The sequence below is a fragment of the Apium graveolens genome, chromosome 4 (assembly GCF_009905375.1).
Source record: "Apium graveolens cultivar Ventura chromosome 4, ASM990537v1, whole genome shotgun sequence".
NCBI lineage: Eukaryota > Viridiplantae > Streptophyta > Magnoliopsida > Apiales > Apiaceae > Apium > Apium graveolens.
The window spans coordinates 290,721,485-290,738,060 of record NC_133650.1 but is presented as its reverse complement, the minus strand read 5'-3'; the positions used below and the strand labels follow the sequence as shown (position 1 = coordinate 290,738,060).

At 38.7% G+C, this 16,576-nt stretch overlaps 1 non-coding gene across 1 annotated transcript; it reads left to right on the top strand.

The window, feature by feature from the left end:
• The first annotated feature begins 6,040 nt into the window (after nucleotides 1–6,040).
• On the top strand, nucleotides 6,041–6,144 carry LOC141722676 (small nucleolar RNA R71). Its single transcript, XR_012575683.1, has one exon. It is a non-coding gene; the product is annotated as a small nucleolar RNA R71 (small nucleolar RNA).
• The last annotated feature ends 10,432 nt before the right edge of the window (nucleotides 6,145–16,576 follow it).

The following is a 16,576-nucleotide window of genomic DNA, read 5'->3' as shown; positions in this document are numbered from 1 at the left end:
GCCAGTTCACTCCCACTGCTCGGCAAAGCTTCGTGACCGTGGATGCATAAGGGATGTTCATGTGCTTAGCTCCCCTCAAAAACTTCAGAATTCCTTGGTAGATAAACTCACCAAGGTCCACATAGTACTCCCCATTCAAAATTCCCCACAACAACTGCGCTCTCTCAACTGTGACCTCATGTGCATGTGAAGAAGGCAGAATATTAGCACAAATTAACGCATTTCATGCACGGGCATACTTGTTCATAGCGATCACCGGAAAGTGACGATACTCATGAGTTCCTGTCTTGAAGGTCCAAACTGTGCCCGGCCTACAGAGAGTAGCACAAATCAAATCCAGGTCGAAATCCTCAGCAGTCTTCTCATTCCAGTTCTCCTCCTCGGGCTTCCTCTCTCGCTGCTCAATCACACGACGAATCGCCGCTGGGTGATAATCAACCGTCAGCCCTCGGACCACAGAAAACCCATTCTTCTCGGCCTTCGCGTTCGCATAGAACTCGCGAACCACGCTCATCGGTATTGCTTCAGGTGACTCACAGAAAGCTATCCACCCCTTCTCAGCAATCATCGGTAGCAACTCACCATCGCTCCCCGATGGTAAAAACCCCCTCTCCTTCAGAATCGGTTTCTCCAAAAGCCTAGTGTATTCCTCCTCCGCAGCTCTGTCATTCAACCGAGGCCTCGCAGCAGTACCCCTCGATGAATCAGCAGTAGGGACCGTGCTGCTGCTATCAATAGTCCTTGCTCTCTTGGGTGCCATTGAATCTGAATAAAAGTGCTTGAAAATAGTGTTTTGTGTTTGGGAGAGAGTTTAAGTGTAAAAGGTGTGTGGGAGATGTATGAAATAAGTGTATGTATATATAGGGTATGGATTAGGTTAAAATTAGATTAGGAGTGGGTTTGAGGGATAAAATCATGGGGTAATGGGAAAAGAAATCGTGGGTAATGGGGCTGTATTTTTATTTTTTTGATTTTTCAATCTTTTTGGTTTTTTTATGAACTTAAAAAAAAATTCTGGCAGCCGACCCCTGAGCGGTCGCTCAGCAAAGCTGAGCGGGCGCTCAGCTTGCTGAGCGGTCGCTCAGCAGAGCTGAGCGGTCGCTCAGCAGAGCTGAGCGGTCGCTCAGCAGAGCTGAGCGGGCGCTCAGGGGGTCTCTGGAAAAAAAAAATTCGAGCCCGGTTTTTCTGATTTTTTTGTGGTTTTGTATAGGTTATTAACTTCTAAGGGTTCCTGTAACAACAATTCATGGGTTGCCTCCCACGCAGCACTTCTTTTTCGTCATTAGCTTGACATTGCGTACCTTCCTTAAGTTGACAATAAAATGGCACTAACCACTTCTCGGTTTTCCGTGTCCCCATAGTAGTGCTTCAAACTCTGACCGTTAACCTTGAATGCTTGGTCCGGATCATTCTTAAAAATCTCCACCGCTCCATGTGGAAACACAGTTTTGACAATAAAAGGTCCAGACCACCTTGATTTCAACTTCCCAGGAAAAAGTCGGAGACGAGAGTTGAATAAGAGTACTTATTGCCCCGGCACGAATAACTTAGGATGTAGCTTCCTCTGTGCCACCTCTTCACCTTTTCCTTGTACATTTTGTTATTCTCGTACGCTTGAAGTTGAAATTCATCAAGTTCATTAAGCTGAAGCATTCTCTTCTTACCAGCTGCATCTAAATCCAGGTTCAACTTTTTCAACGCCCAATAGGCCTTATGCTCAAGCTCCGCAGGTAAATGACACCCCTTACCATACACCAGTTGAAACGGGGACATACCAAGTGGAGTTTTATATGCTGTTCTGTAAGCCCAAACAGCTTCATCGATCTTTAAAGACCAATCCTTCCTTGACGGACAAACAACCTTCTCTAGAATGCGCTTGATCCCTCTGTTAGACACTTCCGCTTGACCATTTGTTTGTGGATGATAGGTAGTAGCAACTCGGTGATTCACATTATAACGCTGCATCATAGAAGTGAACTTACGGTTGCAGAAATGCGACCCTTCATCACTTATGATTACCCAAGGTGTTCAAAACCTTGTGAAAATCTGCTTATGAAGAAAATTCAACACTGCCTTTGCATCATTTGTCGGTAGAGCTTTGACTTCTACCCATTTCGAGACATAATCGACTGTCAGCAAGATGTACTGATTATTGCAGGACGAGACAAAAGGCCCCATGAAATCGATTCCCCAAACATCAAAGACCTCGACTTCAAGCATCACATTTAATGGCATCTCATCCTTTCTCGTCACATTTCCCACTCTTTGGCAACGATCACACCTTAAGACAAACTGATGAGCATCCTTAAATAAAGTAGGCCAGAAAAAACCTGCTTGCAGAATACGAGCTGCCGTCTTTTCACCACCATAGTGTCCACCATAAACTGTAGAGTGGCAGTCTCGTAATATCCCCTCCGTCTCACAGAATAGGATACATCTCCAGATGATCTGGTCAGCTCCCTGTCTAAACAAATATGGTTCATCCCACATATACCACTTCACCTCATGTAGAAACTTCTTCTTTTGAGCTGAGGTCAAATTAAGAGGCATTATATTGCTGACAAGATAGTTTACAATATCGTCAAACCATGGCTCTTCCTCCTGAACTGCGAACAACTGCTCATCCGGAAAAGATTCATTGATCAATGTCTTATCCTGTGAAGTAGACTCGGGATTCTTCAATCTAGAGAGATGGTCAGCTACTTGATTCTCAGTACCCTTTCGATCCTTGATCTCTAACTCAAATTCCTGAAGTAATAGCACCCAACGAATGAGTCTCGGCTTCGAACCCTTCTTGGCAACCAAATAGCGAATGGCCGCATGATCAGTGAATACTGTCACTTTTGTCCCAAGCAGATAAGATCGAAATTTCTCGAAACCAAAGACTATAGCCAAGAGCTCCTTCTCAGTAGTGGTGTAGTTCATTTGGGCCCCATTTAAGGTCTTACAAGCATAGTAGACCACATGAAATAGATTATTCTTGCGCTGCCCAAGAACTGCACCTACCGCATAATCACTCGCATCACACATCATCTCAAACGGCTCTGTCCAATCCGGTGCTGTAATAACTGGTGCAGTGATTAAACTCTTCTTGAGAGTCTCGAATGCCGTCAAATACTCATCATCAAATTTGAAAGGCACATCTTTCTTAAGCAAGTTGCACAATGGCTTAGATATCTTTGAAAAGTCCTTGATGAACCACCGATAGAAACTCGCATGACCAAGAAAACTACGGATTCCTTTCACAGAATTAGGTGGTGGAAAATTTTCAATGACTCCCACCTTGGCTTTATCCACCTCAAGACCCTTGCTAGAGACCTTATGCCCAAGAATAATGTCTTCACGCACCATAAAATGACATTTCTCCCAATTAAGCACCAAATTAGTTTCCACACATCTTTTGAGCACGGCACGAAGATTATTCAAACATTCATCATACGAATGTCCAAAGACGGAGAAGTCGTCCATGAATACCTCGACATTATTTCTAATCATGTCATAGAATATAGCCATCATACATCTCTGAAAAGTGGCTGGTGCGCCACATAAACCAAACGAAACTCTACGAAAAGCAAACGTGCCAAATGGACAAGTGAAGGTAGTCTTTTCTTGATCCTCTGGTGCAATACAAATCTGATTATACCCTGAGTAGCCATCCAGAAGACAATAATACTCATGACTAGCCAACCTGTCCAGCATCTGATCAATAAATGGAAGAGGGAAGTGATCCTTCCTCGTGGCTTTGTTCAGCTTTCTGTAATCCATGCAGACTCTCCATCCTGTAACTGTTCTCGTGGGGATGAGCTCATTCTTCTCATTTGCTACCACAGTGATACCTCCTTTCTTAGGCACACATTGTACGGGGCTCACCCAAGAACTGTCAGAAATAGGATTAATGATGCCTGCATCCAGCCATTTCAGAATTTCTTTCTTCACCACCACCTTCATGATAGGATTAAGTCCGCGCTGTTGCTCAACAGTTGGCTTACTACCCTCCTCCAGCAGAATCTTATGCATGCAGTATGAAGGGCTGATCCCTTTGATGTCTGCTATGGTCCATCCAATAGCTGATTTGAATTCTCTCAAAATCCTTAAGAGCTTGTCTTCCTCACTACCTGAAAGGTCAGATGCAATAATAACAGGTAAAGTAGATGCATCACCTAAAAAAGCATACCTCAAGTGTTTAGGTAATGGCTTGAGCTCCAAGGTAGGTGCTTCCTCAATTGATGGTTTGAGCTTTCCTTCAGCATTCTTGAGGTCAGAAGTACCAAGAGATTCAAACGGCATGTCCAGCTTTCGCCTCCAGGGAGAAGCATTCAGATATTGTAATTGCTCGTTGCCATCTTCATCATCGCTGTTAAAATCCCCCACTAAGGCCTTTTCTAATGCATCAGACATTTGCATATGATCGAGTTCTGAAGTAATCGCAGAATCAATCACATCCACTTTTAAGCACTCCTCATCTTCTGTAGGGAATTTCATTACTTTGAATACATTGAAGGTCACATCCTGATCCTGCACCCGCATAGTAAGTTCACCTTTCTGCACATCTATCAAGGTACGGCCAGTGGCCAAGAAAGGTCTTCCCAAGATTATGGGAATCTTCTTGTCTTCCTCGAAATCCAGAATAACAAAGTCTGCAGGAAAAAAGAGCTTATCCACCTTGACTAGCACATCCTCCACTATGCCCCTTGGGTAAGTAATAGAGCGATCAGCCAGTTATAGAGACATGTAGGTGGGTTTTGGATTAGGCAAATCCAAATTTTTAAAGATCGACAATGGCATCAGATTGATGCTTGCTCCCAAATCACAAAGGCACTTGTCAAACGACAACTTGCCAATGGTGTAAGGAATGGTGAAGCTACCTGGATCTTTAAGCTTTGGAGGTAACTTTTGCTGCAGAACAGCGCTGCATTCTTCCGTTAGAGCAACGGTCTCAAGGTCATCCAGTTTCACCTTCCTTGAAAGAATACTCTTCATAAACTTCGCATAACTAGGCATTTGCTCCAGAGCCTCGGCGAAAGGTATATTGATGTGAAGTTTCTTGAACACCTCCAGAAACTTACCAAACTGCTTATCCAGCTTTTGTTGCTGCAATATCTTAGGAAAAGGTGGTGGAGGATAGAGCTATTTCTCCCCTGTATTACCCTCAGGTAGAGTGTGTTCAACAGTAGTCTTCCTTGGTTCCGCCGCTTTCTCCTTTTGCTTAGCTTCTTCATCTCTAACTTCAGCTTCTCCTTCTTTTGCCTTTTCAGCATCAGCAACTTTCCCAGACCTTAAGGTAATAGCCTTGACTTGCTTTTTAGCTTCCTTCCAGCCTGGTACTTCCGTGTCACTGGGAAGTGTTCCAGGTTGACGATTGAGCACTGCATTGGCTATTTGACCGATTTGATTTTCCAAGGTCTTGATAGATACCGCCTGACTCTTGCATAACAGCTCCAGTTCCTCAAAATCAGCACTAGTAGGTGGAGCTGCACTCCCCTGTTGAGGATATGATTGCCTTTGAGCATATTAATGCGGTTGCTGGAATCCAGGTGGATTAAACTGTTTACTCACACCTTGCTGATATGGTGGCTGAATAGCATTCTGATTATTACCCCAGCTGAAATTTGGATGATTTCTGTTGTTAGGATGATAAGTAGCTGGCACAGGCTGCTGTTGTCACTGATAATTGTTCATATACTGAACAGATTCGTTGACGAGAGAACACTGATCCGTAGCATGAGAACCTGCACAAAGCTCACAGACCATAGCTATTTGATTAACTCCATATGTAGCTAGAGAATCAACCTTCATAGACAACGCTTGGAGCTACGCTGCAATAGCAGTGGCTGCATCGACTTCCAGAATACCTGCTACCTTCCCAGGCATCATCCTCTCGGTTGGGTTTTGATGCTCATTTGCAGCCATAGTCTCGATAAGATTGTAAGCCTCAGTATAGCTTTTGGCCCACAAGGCGCCTCCAGCTGCTGCATCGAGCATGTGCCGAGATTGGGCCCCCAAACCATTATAGAAACCAGTGATCACCATCCAATCGGGCATTCCATGATGTGGACACTTTCTCAACATTTCCTTGTAGCGTTCCCAAGCTTCGCACATAGATTCTGTAGGTTGCTGTGCAAACTGAGTAAGAGCACTCCGCATAGCAGCAGTCTTTGCCATCGGATAAAACTTCACCAGAAACTTTTGTGCAAGATTTTGCCAAGTAGTGATGGACCTAGCTGGTTCAGAATGTAACCAGTCCTTAGCTTTGTCCCTCAGTGAGAATGGGATAAGCCTCAGCTTGATAGCCTCATCAGTCACGCCATTATACTTGAAAGTACTGCAGATCTCGACAAAATTCCTTATGTGCATGTTGGGGTCTTCAGTCGCAGCACCTCCAAAAGAAACAGAATTATGCACCATCTGAATAGTGCCCGGCTTGATTTCAAAGGTGTTAGCTTGAATAGCCGGATGAAGAATGCTTGACTGAATGTCATCAATTTTAGGCCGAGAAAAGTCCATAAGAGCTGAATCTGCCGGAACAATACGATCACCCATGATTACTGGTTCTTTCTGCTCACTTCCTGAATCCGAATCTTCAAAATCTATCTTCTCCTGCATATCAAGAACTTCGTCTGTCTTCTCAGCTGTATCTAAAGTCCTCTTGCGAGTACGAGAACGAGTTTGCATAAACGCTCGCTAAAGTACCTGAAAACAACCAGAAACAATAAGTAACAAATACATCTTAATCACTGAGTCCTAACGACCAATGATGGTAAGTACATAAACTAAACAAATACGCCGAGTCCCCGGCAGTGGCGCCAAAAACTTGTTAGGGCGAAAACACGCGCTAATATTCACACAAGTATACGCGTTCGCAAGTAATCTAGAATAACTTCTAGTTCGTTCCAACAGAGACTCCGACTAATATGTTCAATTAAACTCACTCACCAATGTATGATTACTTCTCAATGTTAAGACACTAACACTTAAAATTGTTGACTAAATATTAACTACAATTAACTACTTAATTAATCACTTAATTAACACTTCGAATTAACAATATAAAAACACTCATGAGATCACAACTTCATTACTACTTCCTTCAATAGTTATTGTTATTACCCTTAGCATGCAACAGTGATGATATTAATCGAATAACACTAAACTGATAAAAGCCAACTTTCATTGTACTAATACCATTCTACCAAACATCCACAATTAAGATAGAAGTTGAATAGGCATCAATTATGTTGAGTTCCTATATGTCTACAGAAATTGATAACATAATGATTTAAGCACAAGTTATTTCTTTTGATTACACAGGGCGAATAAAACGGTTAGAGTTACCCACTAATCATGCACATCATACATGAACCTATGCTAGCATGGCAAGTTCTAAATCTCGAGATCCACCGTCGCTTCACAAGAGATTAACACCCTATCTTATATGTTCACGACGCACATAAGACGAATACGCACAACCAATACTAGATATCATACAATCATCACACACTAAGGTATTAAACAATTAACTAAAGAATTGCATAGTAAATTCGTTACGACCCCATGATCACGATTAGCCCATAATAGCACTTATCGTCATCATGGGTTCATATGAAAACATGATAAACAAACACAAGAGAATAATAACTAAACTAATTATATTAAACCAGAGTACGTCACAAGAGTAATTAGGTTCAAAAGAAAGAAAACTAGCATCCAATGTTACAATGAAATAAAGAATCACAAGAAAATATGCTTCCTCTTCGTTGCGGTGTGCTAAAATGGTCTTCTTCCTTGTCTCCTTCTCTCCTTGCTTAATACCACACTCTAGCCTCTTGAAAACGTCTTTAAATCTACTTACATAATAGTCCCATAAAACTCAGATTACATAGAAGTTGGAAGCCAAACAGAAGTAGAAGTCTAAAATAACTTATCAAATTTCTCGACCCTGCGCGGCCGCTCCGCATAGCTGAGCGGGCGCTCAGCTTCCTGCGCGACCGCTCAACATAGCTGAGCGGGCACTCAGGACCCTATTGGAAAATTCCTGAGTTTGCTCCGTTTCTTCGCTGTAATCTGCCCCTTTCTTTACTCTCGCAATGCTGAAAACATGCCAAGGCTTATTCTTGATGATTACTCCCCCGAAATGCAACTAATACCCTGAAATGCATAAACACTAGAAAAATGCATCAAATACACAAAATACTTGATTTCAAGACACCAATTTAAGCTATTTTAAGACGTTCTAAGTGGTATAAAATGCCACTTATCATATACCCGATGGATAATGTTCAGGAAATTAACGGCTAAGATTAAGCAATTCGACGGATGAGGATAAATCAGTTATCCGTCGAGTTATAAAATATTCCATAAAAGATAATTGATTTTATTAACAAAATGTATACCGACGGATGATCAAACTCGATGGATAATGATCATCCGTCGAGATGTAAATTTTGACTTAGCCAAAATTTCATCCAAGACTGAAAAATCAATTAAGTTTCTGGCTGCATTACAACTTGCAAATTATCTAAAAAGATTTAAGAGTAATTTAGCATACCTAACTCACTTACCAACCTTGAAAATGTGGATTCATCCAGTGGCTTGGTAAATATATCTGCAAGCTGATTCTCACTTGGAACAAAGTGTCGTTCCACAGTATCATTCATTACATGTTCCCTTATGAAGTGGTACTTGATGTCTAAGTGCTTTTTCCTTGAATGTTGTATTGGATTTTCAGTGATGGCAATTGCACTTGTGTTATCACAGAAAATAGGAATCCTTTCAACTTGCAGACCATAGTCTAGCAGTTGATTTTTCATCCACAAAATTTATGGACAGCAACTGCCAGCAGCAATATATTCAGCTTCTGCTGTAGAAGTAGACACTAAATTCTACTTTTTACTGAACCAGGACACAAGCTTGTTTCCTAGAGATTGACAGGTTCCTGTTGTACTTTTTCTATCAATTCTACAACCTGCATAATCTGCATCTGAATAACCAGTTAGATCAAAACCAGAATCTCTAGGGTACCAAATGCCAAGTTTTGGTGTTCCCTTGAGATATCTGAAAATTATCTTAATAGCTGCTAAGTGAGATTCTCTAGGATCAGCCTGAAATGTAGCACATAAACATGTAGCAAAAATTATATCTGGCCTACTAGCTGTTAAGTACAGAAGTGAACCAACCATGCCCCTATAACTTGAAATATCCACAGACTTTTCAGTAGTGTTTAATTCAAGCTTAGTTGCAGTGGCCATGGGAGTTTTTGCAGATGTGCAATCCATTAGATCAAACTTCTTTAAAAGATCATAAATGTATTTAGTTTGACTAATGAATATTCCATCACTAACTTGCTTAACTTGCACACCAAGAAAGTAAGTTAGTTCTCCCATCATACTCATTTCATACTTACTTCGCATCAGTTTGGCAAACTTTTTGCAAAGTTTTTCATCTGTAGAGCCAAAAATGATATCATCTACATAAATTTGAACAAGTATACTAGAGCCATTAATATTTCTAAAGAATAGAGTTTTATCTACAGTACCTCTTGTGAAGTAATTTTCCAAAAGGAACTTTGATAAAGTGTCATACCAGGCTCTAAGTGCTTGCTTTAGTCCATAGAGTGCTTTCAATAGATAGTAAACATAATCTGGGAAATTTGAGTCTTCAAAACCAGGAGGTTGACTGACATAGACTTCCTCCTCCAAATCTCCATTTAGAAAGGCACTCTTGACATCCATTTGATAGACCTTGAAATTGGCATGGGCTGCATAGGCTAAGAAAATTCTTATGGCTTCAAGTCTTGCAACAGGAGCACATGTTTCATTAAAATCTATTCCCTCCTGTTGACAATAGCCCTTAGCAACCAATCTAGCTTTGTTCCTGACCACTATGCCATTTTCATCCATCTTATTTCTGAATACCCATTTGGTGTCTATTGGATTCTTTCCTTTAGGCTTGGGCACCAGCTTCCATAACTTATTCCTCTCAAATTGGTTTAGCTCTTCCTGCATAGCTAAAATCCAATCAGGATCCAACAAAGCTTCTTCTACTTGGTTCTTCCTTAAAAAGAAAGCTGCTGTATAGGCATTCTTCTTGAGTTGCTCTCCTTGTTTGAACTCTAGAAGATACATCACCTATGATAAGTTCAAAAGGATGATCATTTGTCCATTTTCTTTGTTGAGGTAGATTAGCTCTGGATGAAGAGGCCTCATTGTTGTCTTGATGTGTGATTGAGTTTTGATTGTTTGAAACCCCCCTGAGTTTATGGATCTTTGATTTGATAGAGGGGAATTTTTTGAAAGTGATCTATTCTGACTTTCAGCCCTTTATGATAACCCGACGGATGGTGAATTTTGAGTACCGACGGATGAGGCTGGTTGTCTCTCGACGGATGATGCATATTGTCTACCGACGGATGATGCATTTTGTAACTCGACGGATGTTGAGTTAACAGCTTTATTGAATGTAGATTTTCCTGCACAATCCTTAATAGTAGTTTCTTGATCACTTTCATCATCACTGACCATCTCCACATTGTCAAACTTGAGGCTCTCATGGTAATCTCCATCTTGTAGTCCTTCAATCTTTTTATCATCAAACACAACATGTATTGATTCCACAACAATGTAGGTTCTCAGATTATAGATTCTGTATGCTTTACCAACAGCATATCCAACAAAAATTCCTTCATCTGCTTTAGCATCAAACTTCCCATTCTGATCAGTTTGATTTCTTAAGATATAACATTTGCAGCCAAAGACATGAAGAAAATTTAGAGTTGGCTTCTTGTTCTTGAACAATTGATAGGGAGTCATGCATTTTGCTTGATTAATCAGAGAAATATTCTGAGTGTAGCATGCAGTATTTACATCTTCAGCCCAGAAATATGTTGGCAACTTAGACTCTTCAAGCATTGTCCTTGCAGCTTCAATAAGTGATCTGTTCTTCCTTTCTACTACTCCATTTTGTTGTGGAGTTCTTGCTGCTGAAAACTCATGCATAATCCCATTTTCTTCACAGAATGCTCTCATAGTAGAATTCTTGAACTCAGTTCCATTGTCACTCCTGATTCTTCTAACTTTGAAATCAGGATGATTATTGACTTGCCTTATGTGATTGATAATGATTTCACTAGCCTCATCTTTAAACTTTAGGAAATATGTCCAGGAGAACTTTAAGAAATCATCAACAATAATTAGGCAAAATCTTTTCCTTGAAATTGACAATACATTGACTGGTCCAAACAAATCCATGTGTAGCAGTTGCAAGGGTTCTTCAATTGATGAATCAAGCTTCTTCCTGAATGATGCTTTGATCTGCTTTCCTTTTTGACAGGCATCACACAATCCATTCTTAGAAAACTCCACTTGAGGAATGCCTCTAACCAGTTCTTTCTTTACTAGTTCATTCATGGTCTTGAAGTTTAAATGGGATAGCTTCTTGTGCCATAACCAACTTTCATCCTGACTTGCTTTGCTGAGAAGACAAGTAACAGACTCTGCATTTGATGAGTTGAAGTCAGCTAGGTACACATTTCCTTTTCTCACACCACTAAGAACCACTTTGTTGCTCCTCTTGTTAGTTACAACACAGGCTTCTGAATTGAAGGTCACTGAATTTCCTTTATCACAAAGCTGACTGATACTCAGGAAATTATGCTTGAGACCATCCACTAAGGCAACCTCATCAATGATGATAATGTCTTTTGAAATCAAGCCATATCCCACAATATAACCCTTGCTGTCATCTCCAAAAGTAATACTTGGGCCAGCTCTCTCCTTGAACTCTGTGAGCAGGGTAGAATCACCAGTCATGTGTCTTGAACAACCACTATCCAAGTACTATAGATTCATTCTGTTTCCCTGCACACATCAAAATCAAATCAAGTTGATTATGGTACCCAAGTTTTCTTGGGTCCTGCCTTGTTAGCTTTCTTTTTCTGTTTCTTAGATTTGATCTCATTTGACTTGGGGATATCAGATTCATCCTTAGTCATTTGAGTTGAACCTTTGAAACCATTCATTACAGCAGAATTATCATGCATATTTTGATTAACAGGGAATGACATGCTATTAGTGAACATGTTATTCCAGTAAGGCATGCTAAATGGCATTTGTGGCATACTAAATGCACTATAATAGGGATTAGGTGCAAATGGCATATTAGAAAACTATGCATTCATATTATGTGTAGACATAGCATTCATAGGCATAGAAGGCATGACATTCATGTTGGGAAAGTGAGGTGGCACAGATATGGAAGTAGGCATGGCATATTTGCAATTAACAGACAAATGATTTACACTACCACACTTGACACATATTTTTCTAGGAGCGTATTTATCAGGTGTGTAGTTATTGTGTTTGTTAATCCCTACTTTACCATTTATATTATTTTTCCTTTTAGCCTCTGTTTTAACCTCAATATTTTCAAGTCTGTCACTCAATTGCTTGACAATCATATGACCAACATTAGCCTTCTTCTTCACTTGACTATATTCTCCTGGAACAAAATTCTTGGAAACTGATCTATATTTCTCATTTAACTTGACAAGCTTGGCTTTACTTACAGGCTTGCTCACAATCGATGGATGAAGATTTATGTCACTCGACGGATAACCCTTTTTGTTATCCGACGGATGACCCTCATCATCCATTGAGTCTACATCTATTAGCAATCCTTCAACCAAATTGGATTCCAGCTTCCCCTTATCCTTCTTCCAGGCTGCATCACAAAAGGACTCAATACCTTGAACTTTGGTGATTTGAGCATGAACATCTTTAGATGTTTTCCATGCCTTAATCACTTACTGTTCTCGTTCAAGCTGCTTCTTCAAAATCTCTTCTTTCTTCAAGGACTCAGTTAATTCCTCCTTAGCAATCTTACACTCAATTCTTAATTTTTCAAAATCAATGAATTGAGACTCTAGCACATTATTCCTCTCACTTAAAAATAGATTGTTTTCATTTTCCTTAGTAAGAGACTTAAGTGTAACACGCAAATGATATAATTCTGTAGACATGTCATTTATTGCATCATTACACTCAGCTTTAGATAAATGTGCAAGGTTAGTGATGATTACCTGATTGCTTAAAGAACTTCTCTCTGTTTCATCAGACTTGGCCATTAGGGCTAGATTGACATAGCTGACATCCTCATCCTCATCCAGACCATCAGCTACCCAGTCATTCTCTTGTGTAATGAAAGCCCTTTCCTTTTATTTGAGTAACTCAAAGTATTTTTATTTATAATAAACAGGCTCAAACTTCTTTTTGCTGGAATCTGACTTTATACACTCACTGGCAAAGTGCCCTGCTAAGCCACATTTGAAATATTTGAATTTTGATTTATCCACCATGTTTCTATTTGGCTTAGCTGCTCCAAAGTTCTTCTTGAACTTGAGCTTGGTAAATCTTCTGGAAAGAAATGCTAGATGTTCATCAATATCTTCCATGTCATCTTGGCTCAAAGAATCTTCATTTTCTGCTACCAGCCCCTTGCCCTTATTTTCACAGACCTTTGAAGTTGATTCAAAAGCTTCCATCTTCATCTCCTTCTCTTTCTCTAACTCAGCAACTAGTGCAATGGATCCTCCTTTCTTCTTTCCTCTCTCCATCCTCTCATCTTGCTCTATTTCAAGCTCATAAGTTTTCAGGATGCCATACAGTCTCTCCAAAGTAAACTCCTTATAATCTTGAGAGTTTCTCAATGAGACTGTCATAGGTTTCCATTCCTTTGGAAGAGATCTAAGGAATTTAAGATTGGAGTCTTTTGTCTGATAGACCCTTCCATGCAACTTCAGAGCATTTAGTAGTTTTTGAAACCTACTAAAGATGTCAGTGAGAGACTCACTTTCTTCACTATAAAAATGCTCATACTGCTGAATAAGTAGTTGCATCTTGTTTTCCCTTACTTGCTCAGTGCCATCACAGATAATCTGTATAGTATCCCAAACTTCCTTGGCAGTTTTGCAATTGTTGATGTTGTCAAATATGTCACCATCAACTCCATTGAACAGAATATTCATGGCCTTCTTATCCTTCCTGACTTGTTCAATATCAGGATCAGACCATTCATGCCTTGGCTTGGGGACAGATGACTCATTTCCAGTTGCAGCTCTCATTGGTACATGAGGGCCTCTTTCTATGCAATCTACATATGCCTCATCTTGAGAAAGTAAATGAAGATGCATTTTTACCTTCCAGTGATGGTAATTATCTTTATCCAGAAAAGGAATCTTGACTCCAACATCCTTTTTGTTCATCTTGTTGTTTTGTTGTGATCTTTAAACTCTTTGTTTATCAAGAGTTTGCTCTGATACCAATTGTTAGTCCCTAACAATGTAACAAGAATTACAGAAGGGGGGTTGAATGGAATTCTTGAAACTTTTTCACAAATTAAGGTGTTCTAACTTAAATATATATCAGTGTGAATTGATTTGCAGAGTGCGGAATAATAACTTGAAATGAATCAAAACACGAGTAATTAAAAACACAAGTCTTTAAAAACTTTCTGGTGGATTTGAATGTATCCACCAGAGATATATAATATATCAAGAGAACTCTGTGTAGCAGTTAGCTCACAGCTGCTTACAAATTTTAAAAACTAAGATTTCAGAGAAATGCTAAGAATACAGCTTACAAATATTTCTCTGTTTATTGCTTAGTTCTTTTTGCTACTTCTTGGTTTATATAACACCAAGATTACAAAGTAATAAGACAAGATGATAAGACAAAAACTATCTAGTCTAATACTATGTTGCTTCATTACTCTTTTCCAGCATCTTTGAATATCTTCATAATAGCATGGAAATGGCAATGCTTCTTTGTTCTCTAAAACCCAGTTGAATAGGCTTCCACATTTCATTTGCATATACTCGACGCATGTGACTGTGTTGACACTGTCAACTGCTGTTTGAATTGATTATCCGTCGGGTACATGATCATCCGTCGGGTTGCCTAGTTGATCATCCGTCGAGTGGCATTGTTGTTTATCCGTCGGGTAGCTATCTGGCACTTGACTTCATTTCATTTATGCAGAATTACAAGACATCATCTATGTACAGTTAATCAACCTATTCTGCATATCTAGTTAAAGTCAACATGACTTGAGTACTACTTACAGAATCTGGACAATGTGTATGCAGAAATGTGCTACAGACTTATTGTTACACAAGCTACTCACTCGATGGATAGTAAATTATCATCCGTCGGGACTATGTAGAGTCATCAGTCGGGACTACAATCCTTATCCGTCGAGTGCTACATTTTTCACTTAGTAAAATCTACTAAGATATTTTGTTAATGAAATCATCAAGTTCACAACATATTCACCACAACTCGAAAATACAGGTCACATCCCCACTGACGGCCCGATTCAATAATACTGACTAACCATATCTCAAATCATAGTTGACTCGTCAAACTGAAATAATTTATATTTAAATATTCATTCGCTGATTCACATAAAGTATATAAACCACATAATAAACCATTTATTCACATAAATATAAATCGCGAAAATCCCATATATTACATTGTCGGTTGTGTTATTCATGTGAATTAGGCCATCGAATTTCAAAATCGGAATTATTCAGTTGAGATATCGATTTACGATTTATTATGTCATTTTAAAAAGTCGGATGATATATCGGTGATCAATCGAAAATCGGTCAAATCAGTCAAATATTTTGGACCGATTTTGAGTGATTTATCAATAATTTTTAAAAAATCGACCGGTTCCTATAAAAAGGGGCCACCACCAAAAATTTGTATTTTATATTTATGTAAAATCATATAAAATCTTTTTTATTCTTATATAGTTATATTCGAGTATTATAGTTTAAGAATTCAATTTACTAGTTTCTTTCAGTTGTATCTTTAATCATCTTTTATCAATTCATAATTTAAATATAATATACACATTTGTTCACGATATTTTAGAATCTTAATTTTTAAAAATTAATAAAAACAAGAGTCAATTTCTTGATGAAAAATTGTGATGGAATATATCGCTTTAATATTGTTGATTTGAATTTGTTTTAAAAAAATGTGTTTAAAATTTTTAAATTGTGTTCTAATTAATATCCATCTATAAATTATTATCGAAAGGCATCACTTTTAAAAATAATAAGTCCAAAATATCTACCGGTGCACAACATGGTTCAAAATATCCACCAAATACGCATTTAGGTCATATGTATTTATATTCTGAACTATATACATGTCACCTATACGCATTCAATGTAATAATTATTTATGCATGTCACCTATATGTATTTAATATAATAATTATTTTGATTTTAGTGAATACTCGGATTTAGCATACACGTTCCTTATAACAAATAATAAGTATAAATAATGCGCGTTTAGTAAAAATCTTACACTTTCTGCCCCCATAAATAAAAATAAGTATTTTGGTACAACACTCATTGTTAAACTTATTTCTAAACTTAATACATAAATTCAGAATGAGATATTAAAAATATGAATAAAATATAGATATTAATATTTTTATGTTATTTTTATTTAAAAGAACCTGAAATAAAATAATAAAAGTAATTATGTATGAAAGTGATCAAGTAATG